The following is a 21,284-nucleotide window of genomic DNA, read 5'->3' as shown; positions in this document are numbered from 1 at the left end:
AGTTAGCATTTTAAACTTTGCTTGCTTCTGTCGGCCAACGGCCGTCGCGTGCACTACCTCCGTTGTGCTGTGCACTACCTCCGTAGTGCTGCGCACGTCCGTTGGCCGACGCGGCCCCGCCCACTCATTAAACCCGCCGCACCGCTGCGAAATTGCCGCCGTGGTAAACGGGTTAAAAATCTGCAGTATGCTGTAAAAAATCAATGCTCTTTTAACTGATTGCAAAAGTTTTATTTTAAAAACTTCTTTACTTTTCATGTGACTATTATACTCTAAATAAAGTGTTTTAATTGAAATTGATCTAAATAAATTATGCATTATAGCTTTACATTTGCCACCCAAATCTATGTTAAAACTGTGTAATCTGTGTAGCCAAGTGGTGTGGCTGAACCTCTTTACAGACAACCTGAAGTGATGGGCATCCTGCATTCAAATGGCTTCCCAAAGTAACTGCAAAAGTCAGCAGTTGTGGAAACATTGGGCCCGATTCAAAAAGATCCTCAGCACTTGTGGTGGAGGCCCCGCAGTCGTAGCGGTGGCCCACACTCGTGGTGGGACCTCCGAACTGCAGTTTCTCATTGCGGAGATCCCACCATGAGTGACGGCCCCTTGCCATGACTGCTGGACCTCGGGCACGAATGTAGATGCCCTTTGTGAATCAGGACTGGAGAATTTTCTGTCTGTGTCTGGCAGAAGGCACTCTGTGCACGAGCATATGCCATACTACCTTGCTGGAGATATGTTGACTCTTAAAAGCAATCCTGAATTCCCGCAGTGGTTTGCCCCAGTGTAACAAGGTAAATCACAGGCAGCTGTGGGTAGGAGGCATGTTGAGCAAGGTCATCCCTTGGGATCTTCAAGTGGATCCTCACTGTGGGCAGGTAGCAGCAGTGCAGATCTGGAATGCCTCTAGTATACTTTGACGAAGCAAAAGACACATGGGTCTCCAGAAACCAACCCACAGCTCACACATGCTGTGCAAAAAAAACACTCCTACGTGCTGCAGATAGGGTCACCTACCAGCCGCCAGTGGAGACAGGTACAAACAAGGGGTATCTTTGAAGATCAGCAGAGAGGATGCTGATGAAAGGGCCACGTTCAGTGGTTGAAGTGCATTAAAAAAGTATGGGAACTGGGTAGGGGCGGGTGAGCGGGCGTGGTCAAAGGCATGGCTAGCAAAAATATTCAGTCACTTTTTTCTGTCTTTCCGCTTCAGGTAACTGGATAAAATAAAGCACTGATTAAATTAAAATTAATTGTTAGTTATGTTAAGCAGTGGGAATTCACTGTCATCCATTATGAAACCTCCATTGGTTAATGTACTTATCCAGAGAGCCAGAGAACTGAATCCGGGTTGATGCAGTGGAGAATAGTGACTTGTGTATGTCTAGCGCTATGAGGTATCAGTCTGTGACAGAAAGCACTGTGAACATGTAAGTCATTATTTTAAACTTGCATTACACACAGTATAAGATAGGCTGCTACAAAACGCACAAAAAGGTTTAAGATAAAGTGTTTTCAAAATGTAGATTTTTTGCAGACTGTACCCAGTGCACATTTCCTTTTTTTTATAACTCTCTTTTGGAAGCACACGCTTCATAACTTAACTGGTAGCTCCATTACAATATCCCTCAAAAAGAATAGGGGCCAAATTACGATTTTGGCGTTCTTACAGCGGATGGTGCAAAACGCCGTCTGCTGTTGTACCGCCAAAGCTGTGGTGCTGCCGCATGCCATATTAGGACTTTAATACTGGTCTGGTGGGTGGTCATGCGGCGGTCTGACATCAGTGGTCTGTTAACCTCATAGAAAAGCCTAACATGCAGATGCTGCTCTCAGAATGTCGACTGCACCTTCATGCTACATGCCACCATGCAGGAACTGGGGGTGCAAATCCAGGGAGACACTACATGTGCCCCTCTGCATGCATCCCTAGACCCAGAGGTAGCAGAGGTCCCTGTTAGGGCCCCCTTTGTTGGCTCCACCACCCTTTTCATGGTGGGCTCCCTGCCTTGAAAAGGGCAGTGTAGAGGTAACTTGAAATATGCTTGGCAGTGCCGCTGTGGCACCACCAATTTCAGCCTCTAACCGCTGCACAACCGTCGTAGGATTCTGGAGCTCCAGCAGTCACAGTAGTCCTGTGGCGGTCTGACCGCCCCATTTATAATACTGCGTGTGGGGCAGCAGGGTGGCGGTGGTCCGACAGCCACCACAAGTTTGGCTTTCCTATGGTCCGCTAAACTCGCAGTTAGGCCCTTAATGTGTGTCATCAGGAAGCAAGTTTTTTTGGTAACGGTATTGTAAAAGAACACTTAACAGCTTAGCCGGTATCTCCCTTACAATGCCTCTCATAAAAATGAATATTTGTCATCAGGAAGCTTCAAGTGATTCCATCAATTAAAGCCAATACTGGCTACCAAACACCATTTACATTTGCAGATTGACCAGTTGCACGCATTTACATTTCTTTCAGAGAAGCAGGCACTGTGGCAAGAAGGCTTATTTAGCTGTCAGTGACTCCCTCGGATTCACAGCACTTTAGACTCCCTGCCTCAAACTTTTGCTGAAGCTTTTCCACTCTCTAAATTAACCGACCTGGGACGGTTTTCATTACACAAAAAGAAGGGGAACGGTTTTTCAAAATTTTTAAAAGTATGGGTGCGTCATGCCCCTCTGATCTCCGATACTTCAACCATTGGGCTGGTGTAAAACAGATAGGTATTGCAATTCAATTGGAATTCAGCTCAAACATGAAAACAATCATGCAAAACATTTACCTCCTCAGCACAGTAAAAATGAGTGAATGTCTTTTCAAGTCTAGTAAAATTGATATTCAGCTAATAGGTAAACCTTATTTAGGTGCACAATAGCTTAAACGACAATATTTGGAAAGCAAGAATCCACACAATCAATTTCAGAACCTTGCAGTGGCACATCTATGAGATACCATACTTCTGGAAAAATAGCCTCTCCCTGCATGACCTCTCAAATCTAGTATAAACAAGGAATGTCAAAGTCAATAGGACTGGTTTTAATGTGCTAATGCAAGGAAAGAGCTCTACAGCAAGTTTTACTATAGGTTTCTCTGGAGTTTGACACAAGTCCTTGCTTTAGCATGCCAAAGTATAAAAGGCCGGAGCTAGAGGTCCCTCATGTCAAGCACAACTCCTTGCTGTGTCAGACTGCAGTACATTAGGCTGTTACTACAGATATGAAACTCGCTACTCACCCAAATCAGAAACTCAAGAAACATACTTATTCATAAACACTTGATCCCCCAAATACAAACATGGCTCAGCAAAGACTTTTAAAATATGTCTACTTTCTTTCACTATTAGTATTAACCACCCATGCCATCCCTGTAATGTATTATTTAGTAACATAACAGTCCTTATATCTTCGCATGTCTGGTTCGCTGCAAATAATTAAGCTGTAATCTAACAATTACTTATGTTTTTACATGTCTGGTTCCCTGCAAGTAATTAAGCAATCTAACAAGTGCTTCTCTCTATACAAGTCCCCTTCCCTGCAAGTAACTGACTAGTAATCTAACAAGTGCATGTGTCTGTACATGTCTCTTTCCCTGCAAGTAATTGAGCAATAATCTAACAAGTGCTTATATTTGTACGTCTGGTTCTCTGCAAGTAATTAAGTAGAAATCTAACAAACGTTTATATCTTTAAATGTCTCGTTTCCTACAAGTAATTGGGTAGTAATCTAACAGTTGCTTATATCTCTACCAGTCTGGCCCACGGTAAGTAATATAACAAGTGTTTATATCTGTACATCTCGTTTCCTTCAAGTAATTAGGCAGTAATCTAACAAGAGTTTGAATTTTTACTTGCCTGGTTCCCTGCATGTAATTTAGCAGTAATCTAACAAGGGTGTATATCTTTAAATGTCCAGTTCCCTACAAGTAATTGAGGAGTCATCTAATTATGCATATATCTTTGCAAGATTTGTCCCCTGTAAGCAATTAAGTAGTAATCTAAGAAGTGATTTTAGTTTTGTACTTGTCTGGTTGCTAGTAAGTGTTTGTATCTGTACATATCATTCCGATTAAGTAATTAAGCAGTAATCTAACAAGAGCATACATTTGTGCATGCCTGGTTCCCTGCAGGTAATTAAGCAGTAATCTAACAAGTGTTTAAGTCTTTAAATGTCTTGTTCCCTATAAGTAATGGAGTAGTAGCCTAACAAATGCTTATATCTTTACAAGTCTGGTCCCTCAAGTGATAGAGTGGTGAATTAACAAGTGCGTGTATCTTTACCATCTTAATACACAATCTTCCTATACATATCTCTCAAGTGTGTATAATTTCATGCTGCCACCATTATTAAATGTGCTCCTATTTGTTACAACTGCTTGTATTTTTTTTATTCATTATATGCTCATACATATTATACAGCGCTCTAATGCTCTTTCGGGCCATCTTCATATATAAAATAATGACATAGAAACAAATAAATATTTAAATGGTAGCTTATTCCTTTTATTTTGAGACCATTGGTTTCCTAAACAAGATAAGACCAGAATACTCCTGCTCAATGGCTTTCGCCCTACTAAGCATTTATTTGAAGTTCAGAATAAGCTACTTGTATTTCTTTTCTATGTTGATGAAATTGTGCTGCTTTCTGTGCTCTCTGTGCCATGAGCAATTTTTTGGGGATGATGAAGAGAGAAGCATGGGCAGGTGGCACCTGGGTAGTCTTTTAGAGCTTCTTTGCATATGTTGTGGCAATGCTTAGGATCTACTTTTCCTCCTACTCGATTAATTCCAAAAGTGTTTACTGAGTGTATGGCATCAGTACATCAGGATTTGAAATCTGTTAGGAAGCCAGAATCTGGCCAATGTTAGCTGTCAGCTCCTTTGCAGATCACTGTCTGATAGTGAGGAAAAGTGTTTTTATGATCGGCATCATTTGTACCGGGACTCCATTGCTTTTTCATTGCCATCTCGTGTCAAACACTTTCACACGACCCACCTGGTCGTTTCTGCTGATGCCTGAGGAAATTCTAATTGACACGACAAAAACCATCTTGCAGCCTGCACTTCTGCCCAGGAACTGTCACACACCCAACCCCCCTGTTCTTTGCAGTTTACCAGAAAGCCACGAGACACTCACACCCTGGGTAAATGATTTGTTTTCCATCTCCTGCTCCCAGCCTGGTAAACATCCTTGACACCGTGATCAGGTTATCTGGACAATGGCCTGACTGCTGGGCCTTGATCAGGGTGATTAAACAATGACCTGAAATACCGGGCTTTGATCAAGGTGATTAAATAATGACCTGGAGATTGAGCCTTGATCAAGCTGAGTGACCAATGATTTGTGTACCAAGCCTTGACCAGGTCACCATCTACAAACGTCGTCTGGATCTGGTTATCAACTGCAAACACTTTCCTGATTGAACAATGAACTAACAGCCAAAAGACTGAGATGAAAAAGTATAAAAGGGTTGTAAGCTGCGGAGTAAAGCAGCAGCCTCCTCTGTCTTGTTTCTGACGAGCTTGGGACTCTTCCATAGCCCAGGCTATTTGAATAAATCTGGGTTTCTCCTGCAGACGAAGGCTCCTGTATCCCCTTTTACTACGTATGAAGGGTATGGAAGGCTTGGGCGGTTCCCCCGCAGCCGAGACCCAGTAAGTGGGTTACTCCGGTTCTTCAATAGGCTATCTCCAGTCTTTACTGCATTATCTATTCTCTTTAAGTATTAGGTATGGTGCTTTGCCTCCTAGGTTCTCATCAGAGATTTGTGTTTCTTGTAGAATGTGGGATATGACTGGACAATCTGCTGTTTTATTTTGGATGGTGTGGAAAACTCAGTTCCATGTTTTACCCAAGTTGCTGTACAGTAGGAGACTGTCTTTTCTAATTTGTGGAGTTAAACTAAACCAGTAACTCATTTCTCGGCTTAAAGATTCTGATGTTAAATCCTTCTGGATTTAAGTGATATTTATGGCATTTTGTGAGAATTCAGTAACATTTTATGGGTGTGCTATGAATGTGACACTCATTTTCTGGTTTTAGTTTCCAGTGACATCTTTCTTTTCATCGCATACTTGAGACTTGATTTCAATCAAAGCAAGAAAGTTAAGAGGGTGGGCTTGCATTTTGAGACCAGGGTATAGGTATGGTATAATTGTATTGCTTTATTAATTAAAATCTTACCATATCATGATCACTACAAACTCAGTATTTTTACATTTAAAACAAATTTATAGAATTTTTTTTTAAATCAAATATAAAACCACTATAGAAATTCCTTCATAATTTCCTATAAAGTGCTTGTCTGTGATTGAAAGTCACACATAGATCCCAGACGGCAGCAGACATAGTTCTAAGACATCTCATTGCAATGCAAAATCCTTCACAATACTATTTTCCTTAATAATAACTTATGCCTTTTTTTTAACTCGTTCTGAATTTCTATAAGGTGCTTTTCTATGCCTAAAGGTCACACATAGTACTCAGAGAAACCAGAAAGCAGCAAGCATAGTTCTCAAACATCTCATAACAATGCAGAATCCTTCACTAGTGTCCTTGATAATAAAATACAGAGTTAATTCCTAGCAACGATTCTAGATAATCTTGTGCATTTCCCATTTTTTTGCCAACATTTTTCAGAACTTTCTAAAACTGCAGTTCAAAGGGATATCCAATGATTTAAAACATGCTATTACAGCTTGCCGACACGTACGAACTACCAGCTGATTAAGGGGGGGTTTTAACAGCCTCCTCCCTTTTTTTAGTAGTGCCGGGCATGTACAAGTTAAATGAATAATGTTTTGCTCCACAGTTTTACACAGTCTACAGAGAGTTGTGTTTCTGCCCTGAATCCAAGCCATTGCGTGGGTAAACCCAGGGAGGACACCAAACCGCAATCTGACGAAGCAGTCTTTTAGATATCTTTTAGATATCTGGGCCATTTTGTCTCTAAATAGAGCAGTGGGTTGAGAGTTGTGTATTCATTCAGTATCTCAGTATATGCAAGACAGGATATCTTTTTCTTTCAGCAATGAGATTTTTTTTCTCCATTAGACTGTTGATAGATCTTTTAAAAGACTCTAGAGGCGAGGGCATTTTCCATAGTGGACGAACCGCCAGATCGTCATGCGCCTCCTCTAAGTACTGCTGTGATAGGGCATTTGAGTTTGTTTGTAATTCTTGCTAGAGAGCTTGGCATAGCTCATATGATCCATTTGACTTTGTTATTTTCCATACTTTGATATATGCTCCTTTACTAGCGATAGTTTGATTTACTAGGCTGAACTCTAGCCTTATCTGAGCCAGTGAGACTTTTGTGGGGGACACAAAAAGCGATCTAAATGTCTTGGAAAGAATCATTTTTAAACTTGAAGCATCTCTACCTCGCAGTGCCTCGCTTCCATAAGCGATACTCAGTAATAGTGTTGCTAATTTTACTTTTAGCAATGGTAGATAGCTTGTTCTTTTTATCTTAGATGATTAAAGTTGGTGAAATAGTGGTAAGGTTACAGCTGTGTAGTCGATTCTTGAGTGTGAGTCAGCTGCTTAGTATGTCCATGCAGGAGGAGAGTCTTGTTGCTGCCTACAATTAACTATGCTTAAGCCCAGAGCTTCTAGGTCTATTACTAGAGCCGCTGTCCTTAGGTTTCTTGGGCCATTGCTGTCAGGGCCAATGAGCTGATTAGGGATTGCCCATAGCAGATCCTGTTGTAGTAAGTTTTCCTCTTGCAAGACTGGCCAAAGTAAGTTCATATTGAAGTCACCAGATACTACAATTTCTGCAGGAGTTATGTCTTGCAATATCTCTAGAAATGTATTTATTAGTTCGCTAGACATCATTTTTCTTCCTCCTGAAGCTGGATGTATCTAGATATTTATTAATAGGAGAGAACTTCTGGAGCCTTTATGCCAATTCCTCAATTTTACTGATAAGATGCTATAGTTGTCCTCGAAGGTCACCTGCTCACTGTCCATTTTAAGACCTGCGGCTATGAAAATTGTCAAGCCCTCCCTTGGCACCCGTAGTTCTTGATTTTAACAGGTGGGCTGAAGTAATCCACAAACCCTTCCAATGCAAATGGCTGTGTTGCCCATGTTTCCTAGTAAAGCGATATTAAAATCACTAGTAAGGGTTTTAGATAGTTATTAGATTTTGGTGTGCACACCATTTATGTTCCATGAGCATAGTTTCAAATTATCCTTTGGGTGAATGGAAGCGGTTGCCTGTATTGGATGTATATTTGTTAGTCAGGGACTGCCACCTCCAGGTAAAACTGCAGTTAGCCAGCCTAAATTAACCCGTTTATGGCGGCAAACATTCCGCCGCGGTGCAGGCTTTCTACAGGGTGGGTGGGGATGCATCGGCCAATGGTCGTTCACAGCACCAGGGAGGGAGTGCTCCTGTCGGCCGTTGGCCGACGGGAGCACGGAACGGGTTAAGTTGGATTGCACTGTGTGTTCCTTACTGAGGGTGCACTGCAGTGGATAATGGAGCTATTTTGCCTAGTGGATTTTTAAGAATTCAATGTACTTGCTTGTTATTTTTAAGGCTATACTAATTTTAATTTCCCAGTTAATTAAACCTATTTTTCCTGGTGAACTTTCCTGGTTAATCCAGTAGAAGCCCAGGTCACTAGGGTGGACTCTTGTGCATTATCATCCATTGGGGGCAGAAATTCGATGAAATCAATGTCTTCCGGAATGGCCTTTTCAAGAGATGGAACTGCTCGCACAAGCCATAAAATATTGCTGCCTTCCTCTGGACTAAAATTTTGCTTTAAACAATGTACAGCCAGGTACAGCTAGTGTATCCACTTTATCCTGAGTGGTTTCATAATCCTTCATTTTCATCTTCCCTTTTTGGGGGAGTGAGTGAGCCGTGGCTACTGCAGGTGAGAAGGCTTCTTGGTGTTCCACAGTGTCAGACGTGAATTCTTGATGGAGCCCCCTGTCCTCCATCTGGTACTCAATGGGACAGTTAGTCCCACAGCAGAGCTGGGGACCATGAGGCTTCTCATCATGCTGAGGTTGGATCTTCATACTCTTCCAGGGAGGAACTATTTTGGGATTTTTCCTTACATTATTTTCAAAAAGTCCTATCAAAAACTTTAAGAATCCGGCTGCAGTGAAAACATGCAAAAGAATATATAATCACTTTATATATACAATTCATCTATGAGAGAGCTTTTAAGATATAAAATGCCCCCCCATCAATTACAATGCAATCACTCCATTGTAGGTAGAACAATCAACCAAACAGCTAATAGTTTAAGGTAAGAGAGAAATACGTCTCTGGGCGGAGCCAAAGCCCACTCTTTGTGTATGTTAAAGAACTGGTAACCGTAGATCTTGAAGATGGCTGTGCTGTTAACCCAGTCCTAATGAGGTACAAGTCAGAGGAGGGTGTCCTTGCTCTGGTAAAGTTTAGTTGCATGTACTTTGTTGTTTTCGCATTCAAAACATCATCGCTTCTGATGGTCAGATGGCTTTTTGTCAGCTGGTGTACTTTATAATTCTAAAGAGGCTAGTTGATCTTTCTTTTTTCTTCGATCTTTTCTGATATGTGACAACACTGTTCCCTTGTGCTCTCTTGTGGGCATGTGTTGTTGTAGAATGAAAGTGGCCTAAACCCTGGAAGGTGATTAGGACTCACACTGGCACAGCATGTGGGGATAATACTCACAATATGTCAACAATACTCAATAATAGTTAGATTAACACATCAGATGATTTTTTATTATCAAATCAACTGATCTTGAATTACTTTCATATATTCTTTTTTCTCACATATGTTAATAGAACATGTTGCTTTTTGACAAAATTATGAACTTTAAGCATGAAAATCAATATACATTACATCAAAAGTATTCATGTAAACACCACTGTGTTATAATAATGCAAACAAAAACATTTCATAAGGGCCCGCCCAATGCATTTCGGGACTCCTGTCCATTCTTCAGGGGCCGCAGTCTGAAAAAATCACATAAAAACTATTAACAATAACCTTATTTGGTTAGCACAGTCGAAACAATTATCAACTACACAACTACTTTAGTAGGGTCACACTTCAATAAGACGCATGCTTCACAAATGCGGATCAGTGTCCATAGAACATTACATCAACTCTGCCACCAGTTAAACCATATCCCAAGTGATTTACTAGTGGAGACACTACCTCTTGTCACCATACCCGTGACTGTCAAACTCTCAGAAGAATCCATAAAGTTATTGAATACTACCACTGAAAAAAGTACCTGAATGCCAAGAATTTAGTTGTCAATACGAGAAATATATCTGGGTCGCCTCAACACTGTAAAAACAACAACATGCTTCAATGTAGTTCCCCTAAATACTAACCAATTCTTTAAGATTACCATATACATAATGTAACCTGAATGCCTACCTCTATTGTGTCTACGAGGCGTTGCTGAAGAAATGAAGGATTTTCTGCTGTATATGTGTGCACACGTTTCACTCCCTACAAAAATAGAAATTCTAATGACTTCTGTGCATCAAGAAACGAGAATCGGAATGAAATACCGTCACTACCATCCTACTCTTACCTTACGGGAGAAGATCTCAAGTCCTCTATGTTTCCGATTAATTAAATATGCGTTATGCTGCCGTCTGTACCTTGCGTTCGACTGGACTCTGTTAAACAACGAAAAGAGGCCCACTGTTAGTTGAGCCTACATTATGTTCTAAGTGGATTCCTAAACCTCCCAAAAGCGGCAAAAACTGCTCATACCTCTGCGTGTTCTGTGCCCGAAGCAAAAGTCTCCAACACTGCCAAAAACGCCAAACCGTACTTCCTGGTTAAAAACGTTATTGCGCTAAAGGTAGGACTACGTTCAGGTATCGAAAAACGTGTCCGCCATTTTGGAAAAGGAAAACTCATGTATACCCTGTCTGCTCTTAGTCAGAACGTAGCTACTCGCGCTGACGTGAACACTAGAAATAATGAAGATTCGATCACTTCTTATTTTTAAATTATTGTAGCCATTATAAACATCTTACCTATGTATATCGTGACAGGTCCTACAATGGAAACTCATTTAAACAGAGAGGATCGAAATACCAGAATATGGGTTAAAATGAGGCAGAGACTGTTGCCCGCTCCCTGAACCGTGTCCACACTTCTGTCACACTCGTCAAATCAATGTGCACCCTAGCTGTACAAATGGCAGCCCTGCCGGTGGAAACCCTCCTCGTGTATACAATATGTATAAGCCCTCTGTCATGTCTGGTAATACACAATACGACAACCTCAAAGATGCCTACAACTAGGGGTGTATGGTTAGTTTTTCTGCTATAATGTGTGAATGACGGGCTACAGCATGTGTTGAAAGCTTCCGAGTATGACGTGCTCTATAAAAAGCATGCCATATCCAGTTTGTCATTAAGACCATTTGGCATTAAGGTATCCAGTTTTTTGATCCAAAAGATCTCCCTTTGTAGTAATCTTTTGACATTATCCGCTCCCTGCTTTGGTTTTATCTGCTCAATGATTTGGAATTGCAATTGAGCAATTATATGTTTAGCTTCTGCCCAATGTACTGCCAAACTTGAGGTACTGTTTTTATTGCGGATTCTGCTTTTATGTTCTGATAGTCGTGTCTTCATCTTCCTGTCCGTCTTTCCAACATACAGTAGACCGCATGGACATTTGATTGAGTATACTATATGTGACGAGTTACAGTCAAAAGCCTGTTTGATCTGAAATTTCTTCCCTGTTCTTGGATGTAAAACTATATCTCCTTTGATGACATTATTGCAATGTATGCAATTTCCACATTTCGTTGTCCCTGGTTTTGATTCAATTTCCGTCGTTTTCCTCATAGATAGGAGTTCCTTTAAGTTTCTTCCTCTGTTATTTGCAAACGTGGGTTTGGCTGAGAATAAACCATTAAATTCTGGTTCTTCCTGAAGTAATTCCCAACGGTTGAGAATGATGTTCTTGATATCTTTAGAAACTGTAGAGAATTTAGACACAAACACAGTTTTATTGCTAATTACTGGGAGGCGTTTTTGTAAAAGATCACTCCTCTTTTTCTGAGTGGCTCTGTTCATGTGTTGAATTAATAAATTCTCCGGGTATCCTCTGTCTAAAAAATTATTTTTTTGTTGTTCCATGGTGGCCTTGCATGTAGCCGGATCTGATGTTATTCGTTGTATTCTGAGGAATTGTGAATATGGTAAGTTTTTGATCAATGAGAGAGGATGAAAGCTTCCGAATTCAAGAGCGCTGTTTTTGTCAGTTTCCTTTTTGTAAATTCTGGTAGACAAATGATTGTCCTCTACCTCAATCCATGTGTCAAGATAAGCGATTCCACTTTTCTTCATATTGCTCGTAAACTGAATTCGCTCGTCTATCGAGTTCAAATACTCAATGTTTTGATTCATTGTTTCTTCACTGCCTTCCCATATGACAAAAATGTCATCAATAAACCGTTTGAGGAATATCAAACCTTTTTGCCAAAGTGCATTCTTTACAATATGTTCGTTTTCAAATTTCGCCATGAAGGTATTTGCGTAGACCGGAGCTCCTGGGAACCCCATCGATGTACCGTTTAATTGCATGAAATATTCATCCTTCCATTTGAAGTAACTATTCCTGAGGCAAAAGTGCAACAGTTCCAATACAAAACTTTTCCTCTCGATGTCATCAGTGTTTTGGAGCAATGCCCATTCAACAGCCTCTAGGCCTAATGCATGGGGTATGGACGTGTATAACGACACTACATCGATGGTACACAGTATCCAATTAGTGCTCGAAGTGATGTTTAATGTGTTTAAGTGTCGTAGAAAGTCGTTCGTGTCCTCAATATACGTTATCCAATTTTTTACAAATTTTTGTAGATGAACATCGATGAATCTTCCTGGGTTTTCAAACACTGACCCACATCCGGAGACAATAGGTCTGAATGGAGGGTTACTTAGTGACTCATGTACTTTAGGAAGCATATAGAGCCTGGGCCTTCTTGGAAATGAAGTGAACAAATATTGTTTGGTCTTGTCATCTATGCAACCTTGGTTTACTCCTTTAGTCAGTATGTTTTCCAATTCACTGCAAATTTCAATGGTTGGATCATAGTCTAATTTCATGTAGGTATCCATGTTATTTACATGTTCATCTACTTTCTTTTCATAGAAAATTCGGTCCATAATCACTAGACCACCGCCCTTGTCCGCTTTTTGAAAGACGAGCGAAGTATTCCTTTTAAGATCTTCAAGAATGCTGTAATCAGCGCGGATGAGATTCTTCCGCATCTTTTTTGCTTTGGTAGTGTAGTTGATCTTGTCTAAATCCTTTTTGACTAGAGTCTCAAATGTATCTAAGATTTTGTGTGATACTGGAGCTGTAAAAGTACTTTAGGTCTAAACCTAGGTTCCTCCAGGGTGGTGGTGGTTGGCACAACGTTAGTGAAAAAGTTTCTAAGCCTTAAAATTCTCATGAATTTATAGAAGGAGATTTCATTTTCTAACTTTGTACTCGTGTATGTTGGTACATAAGAGATGCCTTTGTTGAGAACTCGTTATTGTGGTTTCGTCAATGGTGTAGAAGAAATGTTGATGATTAAGTCCTGTCTTGACTTCTCAGGCCTGTTTTCAGCTTTGCTTTTTCTTTTTCCTCGGCGGGTCTTCTTTGTGCTTGGGGTTGTTTTGCCGATGAATCCGGTGGTCTTCCCGTCGACACTCCCTGATCTAAAAAAGATGATGAAGCGTCTGTGGCAGAACTTCCTTGTGCTCCTTCACTCTCTACAGATATAATACGGCTTGTGGGAGCTTGAAGAATCAATGGTACTCTCCTTGTATCAGTGTCCTTGTCTGTTGCTACACTTTCATCTGATGACCCCATATTCGATTTTCGTGTGAACCTTTTTTGAGCATAAACCTCTGCCCATGTGTACGCTTCATTCAATTTGTAATCTATTGTATCCCTTTTGAACTTGCGCAATTTCATTTCTTGCAACTCGTTCCCATATTTGTCAATTTTTATATTAAGTTCATCCAAATGATCTTTCTATGGTGTTTCTTCCATTCTTGTAGATAAGTCTCTTTTGATGTTAAAGATTTCCTCCTCTAGATCCTTAATAGTTTTTGACAGTTCTTCTATTAGTAGTAGTATCAAATCCAAGGAACATTTATTTAAAATGGCGTACCATTTTTCCATAAATACCTGATTGTGTTGGAATCTAAATAGCATTGGTTTTATCGCTAACCTGAGACCTCTCGGTATCCTTTTAACTTTATGGTATTGAATTAAAGTTGTGGCGTGTAGACGTTGGTTAAGTTCTCTTCGTGTTAAAAATTCAAGTTGTTTCAGCTGTTGAGTAATCGTTCCGCTCCGTGCGTCGAATGCCTTGGTTTCTTCAATGAGACCGTAGATAATGAAGTGAAGTGGTGAAGTGGATCTGAGGTCAAGTGTTGCTGCAGCGCTTCGCTGCTGGTCACGCGCGCTGTTTCAGCGCTACTTACAGCTGTTAAAATCACCCGTTTTGTATCTATTTTCTTTTCTTTTTATTTTTCCCCTGTTTTTAGCCATAGGGTCTCCTGCCTCTCACCTGCACTGTAATTCCTTGTAACCCCACCGCTGTTTAGCGGGTCCGGTTCCGGGGAGGTTGTGGGCGGGGAGCGCCATCTTTGAGCAGGAAGGGAACTGTGGCCGCCATCTTTGAGCGTTCTTGCGCTCGGGGACAGGGTGAACTGCCTATTTAAGGCGTGGTCATCACGGGGGCAGCCTGGTGAAGTGGAACTAAGGTCAAGTGTTGCTGCAGCGCTTCGCTGCTGGTCGCGCGCGCTGTTTCAGCGCTACTTACAGCTTTTAAAATCGCCCGTTTTGTATCTATTTTCTTTTCTTTTTATTTTTCCCCTGTTTTTAGCCATAGGGTCTCCTGCCTCTCACCTGCACTGTAATTCCTTGTAACCCCACCGCTGTTTAGCGGGTCCGGTTCCGGGGAGGTTGTGGGCGGGGAGCGCCATCTTTGAGCAGGAAGGGAACTGTGGCCTCCATCTTTGAGCGTTCTTGCGCTCGGGGACAGGGTGAACTGCCTATTTAAGGCGTGGTCATCACGGGGGCAGCCTGGTGAAGTGGACCGGAGGTCAAGTGTTGCTGCAGCGCTTCGCTGCTGGTCGCGCGCGCTGTTTCAGCGCTACTTACAGCTTTTAAAATCGCCCGTTTTGTATCTATTTTCTTTTCTTTTTATTTTTCCCCTGTTTTTAGCCATAGGGTCTCCTGCCTCTCACCTGCACTGTAATTCCTTGTAACCCCACCGCTGTTTAGCGGGTCCGGTTCCGGGGAGGTTGTGGGCGGGGAGCGCCATCTTTGAGCAGGAAGGGAACTGTGGCCGCCATCTTTGAGCATTCTTGCGCTCGGGGACAGGGTGAACTGCCTATTTAAAGGACTCCTCATGGCGCGCAGCGGTGACGCGCAGCGGGAGCGCCTTCCCTGCGCCTGAGTCGTGCCAGAGTCCTGCCCGTCTGCGCTCGTCCGCGTCTCGGAGGTCGGCGAGGTAGGCCTGCTGTTCTTCACCTACGTCCTGCTTTCTTGCCTGGCGGCGGGTGTGCATTTTTAGTTTCAATGCTTTCCTACTCCTCCAGTGAGTTATTAGCGCTACGAGGACCTATTACCACCTGCCACCATGTTTTCCCCGGTGGCCGTTCTCTTAGGAAGGGCTGCTCTGGTTGCGGTTGGCATATGCCGAGTCAGGAGGGCCTATTGCCTGAACCCACACCCTTACACTTTCCTTGTCATCTGCTTAACACCAGATCTCTCAGTAGACATTCCACTGACATCTGGAATATGTTATCTGATTCTAAATCTTCATGCCTGTTCCTCACAGAGACATGGCTGAGTGAGTGCTCCGGCCCTGATCTAGCCGCCGCTATCCCTCCGGATTATACCATCTATAGGAAGGATAGAGTGGTCGGCCGGGGTGGAGGTGTGGCACTAATTGTTGACAAGAGCTTTCCTTGTTCAACTTTCCCCGTGGATAATATCACGGGCTGCGAAGCCTTAGGTTTCACTCTCATGTTATCTCCCCATCAAACTTGTACAGGGATTATTATCTATAGGGCACCAGGACCGCTAGGCTCCTTTTTCGACGAATAACAGGCGGCACTTTCTGTGCTTTGCCTGAGATCGGAGCATTGTATCCTATTGGGAGATTTTAATCTCCATATGGATAACACAGCGGACCCGGATACCAGTAAGCTGCAGGACATTGTCTTTTCTCTAGGGCTGATCCCATATGTTTTTAGTCCGACTCATATTAAAGGCCATACGATTGATCAGATCTTTTCTACTAGGTCAATCGATGTCTCCCCACCGCTTCCAGTTCTGTGGTCAGACCACTTTTTAATTAAATTTTGCATTTCTCCTGTAGCTACGCCAGGTACAAGATGGGCGAAAGATACTAGAAGGGTGTCCCGGCCTTTCCATCGAGTTACGGTGGAAATGCTTTCTGAAGCTCTCGGTCAACATCCCTGCCCGCTATCAGGTAACCTAGAGCAAGACATTGAACTGGTTCAAAAGTGGCTCACAACTAGATTTGAGGAGCTAGCCCCTGGTAAGCCAGCCAATTCTGTGGGTAGACATGCTTCGGCACCCTGGTTTACTCATCTTCTGGGTAAGATGCGCCAAGACTGCAAGAGGGCAGAAAGAGCTTGGAGGCGCATGTATGACCCGGAAGATAAAATTAAATACAGGGAGGCAATCCGACTTTACCACAAGCATATTTTGGATGGAAAAAAAGTCTATCTGGAGCGCAGAATTGACGCAGCGGAAAATATGAGTAAAGAAATTTTTAGAATTGTACAAGAGTTTATCTCCCCTTCCTCGAGCACACCTATTCACTCCCATACTGAAGTTTGGATTAGCCAACTCAGTGAGTTTTTTATTAATAAAATCAAATCTATTCAAGGCTCTTTTCCTGTTGTGGGCCTTAGTCCAGCTGTCTGTCATCTGACAACTGTGCCAGCACCTATGAAGGAGAAAGGCCCTTTTCTATCGGTTTTCCCTTCCATCTCTCTGGCTTCCACTCTTGACTTCCTGTCTCGGCTTCAATCGGGTTCGCGCTTAATCCTTGCCCTGCGAAATGTCTTGGGAGAGTGGCGTCGGCAGTTAACATCTTGCTCAACCCACTGCTTAATGCCTCCCTGACATCGGGAGAGGTTCCTACGGCTTGGAAGCACGCCTTGATTCTGCCGCTGTTAAAAAAAACATCTTTAGATCCCCTTGTTCATGCTAATTATAGACCAATTTACCTCCTTGCCTCCTTGGCTAAGGTGATTGAGAAGCATGTGCATCTCTCCATTTCCAGCTTTATAGAGAGTAATAATATCTTGCACGACTCTAAATCGGGTTTCCGTGCGAATTTCAGCACGGAGACAGCTCTTCTTGAGATCACCGATGCCATTCGAGAGACTTTGGACGGTGGGGGTAAAGCCATCTTGGTCATGTTGGATTTGTCGGCGGCTTTCGACACCGTTCCCCACGATGGTCTCCTTTTAAGACTCTGGGAGATCGGCTTTCGTGGGACGGTGTGGAATTGGTTTAAGTCTTTTCTGACCAACCGCCGACAAGTGGTCTGGGCACCTCCGTTTTCCGCCGAAATAGCGCCGCTGGAGGTGGGGGTTCCTCAGGGGTCCATCTTGAGCCCCACCCTTTTTAATATCTATATGGCCCCTCTAGCGGCGGTAGCGGAATCTTTTGGTGCCCAGATCATATCCTATGCTGATGACACCCAGCTCCTTTTTACGTGTAACAAGGGTGAGGATTTTGACGGCGGCCGGATCGGGGAATGCCTGGAAGCCGTATTTGATTGGTTTCAGAGGCATAGCCTGAAGTGCAATTCCGATAAGTCGGAGCTGCTTTTTTTCGGATGCCCGCCGGATCCAGGTTGGAAGACATGGTGGCCCCGTGATATGTTTCCGCCTGATGCTGCCTCGTTAAAAGCTAAAAATCTGGGTGTCCTGTGTGATGATGACCTTTCTTTTAGACCCCAGATCATAGGGCTGACAGGGAAATGCTTCGGCATCCTGAAAATGTTGCGGAAGTTTCTTCCTTTATTATCCCTACAGCACAAAAAAAACACCGTCCAGGCCTTGATTGGCTCGCGTCTCGATTACGCGAACGCCCTCTACCTTGGTCTTCCTAAATATTTGATGGCACGCCTGCAGGTCGTGCAGAACTCGGCTGCTAGAGCCATCTTTGGATTACCGCGAAGGGCACGAGCCTCGGAGCTTCTCGAGAGACTTCACTGGCTTCCGGTCGCTAAGAGAGTCACTTTTAAGATCTTGACTCTGGCTTTCAAAGCTCTCCACTCGATTGGCCCAAAATACCTCGGGAAGCGTATGGCCTTTTATGCCCCCAGGAGGACTCTAAGGTCCGCTCTGCTGGCCAAAGCTGTCGTTCCCACCATCAGACGAGCTCGCACTGGAGGTCGTTCTTTCCGGTACCTGGCACCCCGATGCTGGAACGAGCTCCCCTTGTCCTTGAGAACAGCCAATAGTCTGATTTCTTTTAGAAAGGAATTGAAGAGCTGGCTCTTCTCCCAGTAACTCTGTGCCGGCCTGCGGCGGGCGTTGTGTTGTGTACTTCCCTTTTAGTTCTCTTCGCCAAAGCGCCGGGACACTCCACGGAGTAGCCGTGCGCTATAGAAGAGCCCTTTATAACATAACATAACATAACATAACATAATGTCTGCTTCATCCGTTGTATAGGCTTTTGTATTTGCTCTGTTGTCTGTAATACTGGCAATTGTGTCAAAAGACATAATGTTTGTTTGGTGTAGGGTGCACTGTTTTTGTAGGGAGTGAAACGTGTGCACAGATATACAGCAGAAAATCCTTCATTTCTTCAGCAACGCCTCGTAGACACAATAGAGGTAGGCATTCAGGTTACATTATGTATATGGTAATCTTAACGAATTGGTTAGTATTTAGGGGAACTACATTGAAGCATGTTGTTGTTTTTACAGTGTTGAGGCGACCCAGATATATTTCTCGTATTGACAACTAAACTCTTGGCATTCAGGTACTTTTTTTAGTGGTAGTATTCAGTAACTTTATGGATTCTTCTGAGAGTTTGACAGTCACGGGTATGGTGACAAGAGGTAGTGTCTCCACTAGTAAATCACTTGGGATATGGTTTAACTGGTGGCAGAGTTGATGTAATGTTCTATGGACACTGATCCACATTTGTGAAGCATGCATCTTATTGAAGTGTGACCCTACTAAAGTAGTTGTGTAGTTGATAATCGTTTCGACTGTGCTAAACAAATAAGGTTATTGTTAATAGTTTTATATGATTTTTTCAGACTGCGGCCCCTGAAGAAGGGACAGGAGTCCCGAAATGCATTGGGCGGGCCCTTATGAAATGTTTTTGTTTGCATTATTATAACACAGTGGTGTTTACGTGAATACTTTTGATGTAATGTATATTGATTTTCATGCTTAAAGTTCATAATTTTGTCAAAAAGCAACATGTTCTATTAACATATGTGAGAAAAAAGAATATATGAAAGTAATTCAAGATCATTTGATTTGATAATAAAAAATCATCTGATGTGTTAATCTAACTATTGTTGAGTATTGTTGATATATTGTGAGTATTATCCCCACATGCTGTGCCAGTGTGAGTCCTAATCACCTTCCAGGGTTTAGGCCACTTTCATTCTGTAACACATGTCAGGCTAACATGAGTCACACAGAGCACGCAAAACAGTTTTGAACGCATAAAATTTCAGAGAAATTCAGTTAATCCCCAGGTGTGCACGTTCCACACTTGTTCAATTATTCATGTGTTGTTTGAGCCATAAGTTGGCAGGGTATGCTCAGACGTGAGTCCCTTGCTCACTTTGCCACTGGATTCAAGCAAGCCTGGCTGAAGACGGCTGTAATGCCAGAAACCGGTCCTAGGAAGCTTGTTTTCGGTCCAGGGAAGGCATGGCTTGGCAGTTCGGGCTGGACTGTTACCATGAGGCACAGGGTCAGACTGATTTGCATATGGCCATGTCTGAACTGGGGTGGCAGAGTGGGCTAAAGAACGGTGATGGATTAAACCCAAATCTTTTGACTGGGTGTGAGTGTTTGATTGGTTCAGATGCTCCGTCCATCACCACCCCCTTTTGTACCACTTTGTTCGCCATAAGTTGGCAGGGTATGCTCAGACGTGAGTCCCTTGCTCACTTTGCCACTGGATTCAAGCAAGCCTGGCTGAAGACGGCTGTAATGCCAGAAACTGGTCCTAGGAAGCTTGTTTCCGGTCCAGGGAAGGAATGGCTTGGCAGTTTGGGCTGGACTGTTTCCATGAGGCACAATGTCAGACTGATTTGCATATGGCCATGTCTGAACTGGGGTGGCAGAGTGGGCTAAAGAACGGTGATGGATTAAACCTAGATTGTTTGACTGGGTGTTAGTGTTTGATTGGTTCAGGTGCTCCGTCCATCACCACCCCCTTTTGTAGCCCACAACATGAGCATGTGATGATAATTCTTCTGAGTTGCATTCCTTATTATTCTAACAGTCACATCCTTTCCTCAGCAGTGCATTGGAACAGCTTTTCTCACAGGATCATCATTAGTGCATGACTTGTGGGCATCTGTGAAGAGTTTCCAGCTGATATTCAACATGGCTTAGTATGTCCTAAAATGTGTGGACCATGATGAGGAGAGGGAACTAAGAGGTAATATTCTGATTGCCCACTGGTAATCTTTATTACAGAGTTCTATTCTTCTTCTTCTTCAATCATTTACTTTCTGGCTCCCTCATGTGAGCAGTGTTTGTCTTTCATCACTGGGAGACCTACTGTGACTGTCACAAACAGCAGTAGGGGTATGTGTCTGGTTGTTATATCCTTGGGGCACAGTGAGAGCTTAAAATCATTGCTAAATGTAACGGCTAGTTCGGTTCCACGTTTATGGGCATGTGTCCCTCATAATGTTAAGATTATCACAAGGGTAAAACCTGATAATAAGTCGCAACACTGCAACATCTAACAGCTTGGTTTTGAAATCTAACCAAAGAAAATTACCCGCTTTTTCAGTCTTTGGTTGATGAAATGCCTTTCCTCAGATGCAACTGCCCACATCTGGAAAAGTACCATGTGTGGTCTTGAAAACTAGTATCCCACCTGTGTCATTCTTTTGTCGGTGTTGATTGAACAAAAATATCAACACAACAACCTACAGTATTGATATGTAGCCCCCATGTATGGTCAATTGTTCAGTCTTAATATATTATGTGGAAGAGACACAGCATCTCTGGTATGATATGTAATATTATGTTCTGTT

The sequence above is a fragment of the Lissotriton helveticus genome, chromosome 10 (genome assembly GCF_964261635.1).
Source record: "Lissotriton helveticus chromosome 10, aLisHel1.1, whole genome shotgun sequence".
In the NCBI taxonomy this organism is placed as follows: Eukaryota; Metazoa; Chordata; class Amphibia; order Caudata; family Salamandridae; genus Lissotriton; species Lissotriton helveticus.
This window is presented reverse-complemented; position numbering follows the sequence as displayed.